Source organism: Oratosquilla oratoria, chromosome 35 (assembly GCF_046742065.1).
Source record: "Oratosquilla oratoria isolate Oo_2021 chromosome 35, ASM4674206v1, whole genome shotgun sequence".
Classification (NCBI taxonomy): domain Eukaryota; kingdom Metazoa; phylum Arthropoda; class Malacostraca; order Stomatopoda; family Squillidae; genus Oratosquilla; species Oratosquilla oratoria.
This window is the reverse complement of record NC_134811.1, coordinates 42,958,514-42,966,013: the sequence shown is the minus strand read 5'-3', so window position 1 is coordinate 42,966,013 and position 7,500 is coordinate 42,958,514.

The following is a 7,500-nucleotide window of genomic DNA, read 5'->3' as shown; positions in this document are numbered from 1 at the left end:
CCCATTATCTGATGCGGTTCATTAGATAATTGCAAACCTGGGTAATGATCCCGTTCCACCCGCTGATGACGCCTGAAATCTAACTCCTCTTTCTTTCTGAAATATGTGTCTGTCTCTTTGCCTCGCCCGTCTCGTCTAGGTGTACCTGTCACGGATGTCCATCCCGCCCGATTTGTCTTTGTCTACCTGTCTCCATCACCCCCTCCCACCTGTCAACCATATTCAACGCTTAAACATTTCCTTATTATCAACAATCTCTTTAGCCTCATATTAGTCTCTTCTAACTCTTAAGGGCCCTACACACGCTCAGACGTTTACTCAGACTTGTCTGCACAAGCCATGTATGCGCAGACAAGTCTGAATGTGTGTAGAGTAGATTTGTGGTCTGCACAGACCATTTTGGTCTATGCAGACCACAAATTTAGTTAATGAATAGTTGCTAGATTCTAGCGTTAGACTCGTTTGACTAAGATTTTGTTATGGTTAAGATAGGTTATGAAAGACTGACTATTAATGACATTCCTACGGACCAGTTTCTAGGGTCAAAAAGGGGGTTTAATTAATCTAAAACAAGTAAGTTAATAAATAAACAAAAGATAGAGTGATCTCATTGAATTTTTTCTGTCTCCGCTTCTCTTAATGCCCTTTTTTAATTTCTCCTTTCCTACCTAGTCTACGGGATATTACTTCGAAAGAGAGCAGTGATGTATGCACATTGACATTTTTTCAATATTTCATTTTGGTTAACGCTAGGGGACTTTACTCTGTTAAATGAATACACTTGGCTGAGAACATTAAATAATCTCTTCTAGGCTGATCAGCCTAGTATCACAGAATATAGACTCCAACATATCTGATCCTTTCTCCATCTACTCCATCCATGCATCAATCAATCAGCTCTAGCATTCTCCTCCACATCTGGCATCAAGGACCTACACACTTGTCAATACATGTCCCTTAATACTGACATAAAACGAGTTTCAAGTAGATCCGTCCCATTCCTTTTAGGCCACCTAAACACAATCTCGTTTGAAGGGTATCCCCCCCACCAGTTCCATACCATATAGAAACTCTAATCTACACCCCCCTCCCCCTATCTTATGTGGAGAGGAGTTAGCGTTGGGTGTCCTATGGCGTGGGAAGCTGGCAACTATGATGGCATTATAATACAGATTTTCTTTGTTTTTGTTTATTTAGTTACTTAGCTATATATCTATATACATATAGATCATATATACATATATATACGTAAATATACATATATAATATATATATATATATATATATATATATATATGTGTGTGTGTGTGTGTGTGTGTGTGTGTGTGTGTGTGTGTGTGTGTGTGTGTGTGTGTGTGTGTGTGTGTGTGTGTGTGTGTGTGTGTGTGTGTGTGTGTGTGTATTCACCTCGTATCTGCTGCAGTCTCTCTCGAGACAGCCAGACACCACCCTACGGCAGTGAGCTCAGAGCTCATTATTTGCCGATCTCTGGGTAGGTCTGAGACCACTCACACACCAAACACCGGGACAGCAAGGTCACAACTCCTTGACTAACGTCCCGTACCTACTCACTGCTAGGTGAACAGGGGTTACACGTGTAAGGAGACAAACCCAACTTATCTTCGCCCGGCCGAGGAATCGAACCCCGGTTCTCTGGCTTGTGAGGCCAGTGCTTTACCAATCCGCCACCGAGCCGTGTGTATATATATATATATATATATATAAATATATATATATATATATATATATATGTGTGTGTGTGTGTGTGTGTGTGTGTGTGTGTGTGTGTGTGTATGTTTGTGTGTGTGTGTGGATGACCATTGAACATGGCCATATAGGTAGTCGCTTGATTGATTTTCTTTGTGACAATTACTTAATTCAGCATGTAAAAGAGCCCACAAGATATGGAAACTTACTCGATCTTTTGGTCACTAGCCGCGAAAGCATGGTAACTGATGTAGAAGTCGGTGAAACTATTGCAAATAGCGATCACAACTTAGTTAGATTCAAACTCCTAAATTTTTTTAGAATAGATACTTGTGTTTCTAAAATACCCGATTTCAGTAAAGCTCAGTTCATAGGACTATGTCAGGAGCTTCAGCTTACAGATTGGGAGGCAAAATTAAACGAAAGACCTGTAGATCAGATGTGGAAATATTTCAAAATACGCTCACTAAGATGATTCATACTTACATTCCTTTTAAGGACAGACGTCCCCCAAATCAGGTTCGCCCAAAGTGGCTTGAGAAAGAAACTGAAAAAAGTATTGCTAAAAAGAGACAGGCTTATAAGAAATATAAGTGCTCGGGTGCATCTAATGACTATAAAAGTTATGTATCAATACAGACAGATTTAAAAAAGACAATAAGAAAAAGAAAACGACAATACGAAATGAACATCACTGATAAATCCAAAGAGAATCCCAAAGAATTCTATAGTTACATTAGAGATAAAAAGGTTGTTAGGAATCACATTGGTCCACTATCATCTGCGGACGGTCAACTTGAATATTCAAATGAAGGAATGTGTAATATTTCAAACAATTATTTTAGCTCGGTATTCGTAAACGAAACACCTCAAAGTGAATTACAAACTGAAACCTGTGAAAAGTCTGGGGTAAACTTACCCACTACGGTAAATATAACAAAAGAAAAAATTAAAAGGTGTATAGACAAACTCAAAGTTAATAAAACACCAGGGCCTGACGGTTGGCATCCAAGAATCTTAAAGGAAATGAAAAATGAGATTGTTGTTCCATTAGAAATTATTTTCAAGAAATTCATCATATCCGGAGATGTCCCAAGAGAATGGAAGCTAGCTAACGTTACTCCCATATTAAAAAAAAAGGTGACAAAAAGAAACCAAATAACTATAGGCCTATAAGTTTGACTTCAATCGTAGGAAAAATAATGGAAACTATCATCAGAGATGCTATCGAACATCATTTAGAAAGTAACCGTTTGATAAATGATAGCCAGCATGGTTTCAGACGGAACCGTTCTTGCGTGACTAACTTACTCGAATTCTACAACACAGTTATCTCGAATTATGACAAAAGAAACAATATAGATTTAATATATATAGACTTTGAAAAAGCTTTTGATACCGTCCCACACGAAAGACTACTTACTAAATTAGCTTTGCATAAAATAAGTGGTAGCCTATTATGTTGGACTAGTAATTGGTTGAATGGTCGAAAACAGAGAGTTATTTTAAATGGAAAAACTTCTGAATGGAAAAGTGTTGCAAGTGGAGTTCCTCAGGGTTCTGTTCTTGGGCCACTTTTATTCATAGTATATATAAATGATATAGACCATGGACTAAAATCTACTCTTTCCAAATTTGCTGATGATTCAAAACTGTGCGAAGTGGCAAATGATCACTCAAACCAATTAGATATTCAAGAAGATTTAGATAAATTACAGCAATAGTCTGAGAAGTGGCTAATGAAATTTAACACAATTAAATGCAAGGTAATGCACATAGGTAAAAATAACAGTAAGTACGATTACAAGTTATTTGGAAATTCGTTAACAAAAGTGGATAGTGAAAAAGATCTCGGCGTAATTATCAGTAACGACCTCAAATCATCCAAGCAGTGTATTTCAGCCTCTGAGAAAGCAAATAAGATTCTGGGACTGATTGCGCGATCTTTTGATTTCAAAAGTCCATCACTCATTAACAAGCTATATAAATCGTTAGTTCGTCCACATTTGGAATATGCTGTTTCCGTATGGTCACCGAATCTCATTAAAGACATTGACAGACTGGAAAAAGTACAACGGCGAGCCACAAAACTGATTCCAAATATCAAAAATAAATCATACGAAAATCGACTAAAACACATGAATCTGTTTTCCCTAAAAAAGCGTAGACTCAGAGGTGACTTGATACAGGTCTTTAAGATTTTAAAGAGAATTGACAACATCAAAAGTGACCAAATTTTCACATTGAATGAGAATCAGACAAGAAACAATGGTCTCAAACTGTCCGGAAATAGATTCAAATTGGAAGTAGGTAGAAACAACTTTGCCAACCGTGTAGTTAATGAATGGAATAAACTTCCTGCACAGGTAGTGCAATGTAGTTCAGTTCGAAGCTTTAATAATCATTTAGATAAATACCTAAGTAAGATGCTATAATGATTATAATTTATTTTATATTATTTGTTTTTGTTTTCTTATCATTTGTCTTTCTGATTTTCATTTATTATTAGTTTTATGTCAATTTATTATTATTTACTATTTACCTGTTTGTTGATTATTTAACTATACCTATGCATTTATTTATGTATTTTATTTGTTATTTACATTATTATAGTTTTTATTTACTAATTTTTTATTATGATGATTTTTTTTGCATCCGACCTAGATATGTGTGTGTGTGTGTGTGTGTGTGTGTGTGTGTGTGTGTGTGTGTGTGTGTGTGTGTGTGTGTGTGTGTGTGTGTGTGTGTGTGTGTGTGTGTGTGTGTGTGTGTGTGTGTGTGTGTGTGTGTGTGTGTGTGTGTGTGTGTGTGTGTGTGTGTGTGTGTGTGTGTGTGTGTGTGTGTGTGTGTGTGTGTGTGTGTGAAGGAGTGATTGTGCCAACAGCACTGTACGGAGAAGAAACATGAAACATAACAGAGGAAGAGAGAAGGAGATAGTATGGGAAATGAGGAGGTAAGGAGGAGAACAGGTTGGAAAGAGAGCAGGGAGATAGGGCTCATGAAAGAGTATTGATATGGTTTGGACACACGGGAAGAATGAGTGAAGAAAGACTAGTAAAAGAAGTGTGGAATGCAGAGGTGGAAGGAGTGAACATGAGGGGGCGACCTAGTGTGAGAGGGATAGATGGGGTAAAAGTGGCATTATGAAATGTGGAGGGACGGGAAAGGGCAGAAGATAGGGGTGAATGGAGAATGGTTGTGTATGGATGATGCTGTGATGCATGAGGGGGAGTGGGGTGGGGGACGTGGGTTGAGGGGTGAAGGAGCATGTGTGAGAAATAAATTGGCACAGCCAGAAGGGATTTCTCCCCGTCTTCTCCTTTTCTGCATGAGGGGACGGAGAGGGGGTCGCCGATTTCATGAAGCGGCCTTGCTGTGGATGTGCTGTGTCTTGCGACACTGATTCTGACCTAAGGCAGTAGACAAGATGCAGGGATGGTCGTCATTCAGGAGAAGCTAAGATAAGATGTAGGGAAGAGTATAGAGGGGAGTGGAGTATGTAGGGGATGGAATGGATGGGAGTGGTTTCTATATATATATTTTTTTTGGCTACCTCCCGTGTAAGGGGGAAAAAGCCTTTGGTATATGTATGTATATGTACATATATATATATATATATATATATATATATGTATGTATGTGTATATATATATATATATTCATATGTGTATATATATGAATTTATGTATGTATGTATGTATGTATGTATGTATGTATGTATGTATGTATGTATGTATGTATGTATGTATGTATGTATGTATGTATGTATGTATTTTTTGTGGGAGAAAGTATACGCTGGACTCGACGTTCGTCAAAATTATTCCAGCGTATACTTTCTCCCACAAAAATGGTTCCTGGACTCCAGCTATTTACGAATATTGTATGTATGTATGTATGTATGTATGTATGTATGTATGTATGTATGTATGTATGTATGTATGTATGTATGTATGTATGTATGTATGTATGTATGTATGTATGTATGTATGTATGTATGTATGTATGTATGTATGTATGTGTGTGCGTATGTATGTATGTTTGTATGTATGTATGTATGTATGTATGTATGTATGTATGTATGTATGTATGTATGTATGTATGTATGTATGTATGTATGTATGTATGTATGTATGTATGTATGTATGTATGTATGTATGTATAGAAAATGTGGTAGAGCAACGCGGGTTGGAACGAGAACACTATATTCCTGACTTTTCAACTACAAGTCTTCTTTATAGTGACAGTCAACGTATGTACACAGTATATATATTCATCTTATGGCTCATCCGGTTGGACGTCTCAGAATCAGGTGGCTGCAAATGACAGATTAATAAATCCATCTCTGTGGTTGCTGGCTTCTTCCAGTGTTATGCATGCGGACTCGAAAAAGTCATTTAATTTTCTTTTCTAGCTCCGTCAAGATAAGGCTAAAGAAGAAAAGCTAAAGAGATTTACGTAAGACCAAAAAGTGACAAAGTTTCAATAAAAGATCTAGTGGTACCATTTGCGAAGGAGGTAAGAGCCCTGACCAACACACCAGCTAAAGCAGTCATCGAAATAGCATACAAATTTGGGCGCAAAATAAAGGACGTCATAATAAACAAACAAAAACAGCACACCAATGAGAATAGCGTAGTATATGGAAAACCATGCAGTGGATGTCCTGCAACCTACTCCAGTGAGACGTCGCGGAGGTTGAAAAAGAGACTAGCAGAATATAAGAACGACCTGTGACATCACAGGACTTCAAACTCTCTGGTAGTGCACGTGGAGACGCACAGGCATTTAACAAAATGGGAAGAGGCACGCCCTATCTGGACCGGGCTACAGAAGAAAATGAAAAGGCTGGTCGAGGTCGGCAACCACAGAGATGGATTTGTTAATCTGTCATCCACAGCTACCAGATTAGTCATGGAGGAGGGACTATCGGGCCAATCAGCATGAGATATCCTGAGATGTCCAGCTGGATAAGCCATAAGGCAATGGTTTTCAACCTCGGTACGCGTACCCCCAGGGGTACATTATAGGAAATTCGGTGGTACGTAACAGGTTTCTGAAAATAGTCAGGCTGTAATTGCAAACCTGTTTTTAGAAGTGGCCTACATGTGCTAGGCTAGATGTGACCTCCTCTAGAAGCAGACGTTAAGTAACAATGAAAACAAGGAAAATCTTGGAGTTATGTCACTTGTGAGAAAGCTGTCTTGGACTACAGTTGACACACAACCTTGCAAACCCATAATACAGTAGTCATCCCTTGCTCGTTTTCTATTGATCACATCTCTCAGCACGCGTACCGAACAGGTACCACAGTGAGACTTTTTCGCTTCCCACATCACAAAGTTATCACTCTTCCACCACTACTCTCACCCTCAGGTATGTACGTTGAGATCTACTTCATGGTTTCAGTGTATTTGTAATCTGATTTTGTAGTCTGATTTAAACTTTCTTCTTTGTACTGCTGTTTCTCCTACTTCTACTGTCTCTCCTCTCTCTGCTGTCTCCTTCCTGTCGTGCCTCTTCTCCCTGTCGTGCCTCTCCCCCTGTCGTACCTCTCCTCCATGTCCTGCCTCTTCTGTCTGTCCTTCCTCCCTTCCCCCTGGAAATTATTTGTTGTCGTTCACGGTGTGCAGTATTATAGTGTGGTCTGGTGACTTGTCTGTGTGGTGTGCAGTGTTACTGTGGTGCAGTATGACTGTTTTGTATGCAGTATGAGTGCATAGTGTGGTGAATGACTGTGTGGTTGCATTACTACGTTGTGGTGTGTAGTATGATTGTGTAAACTGCATTTTTTCA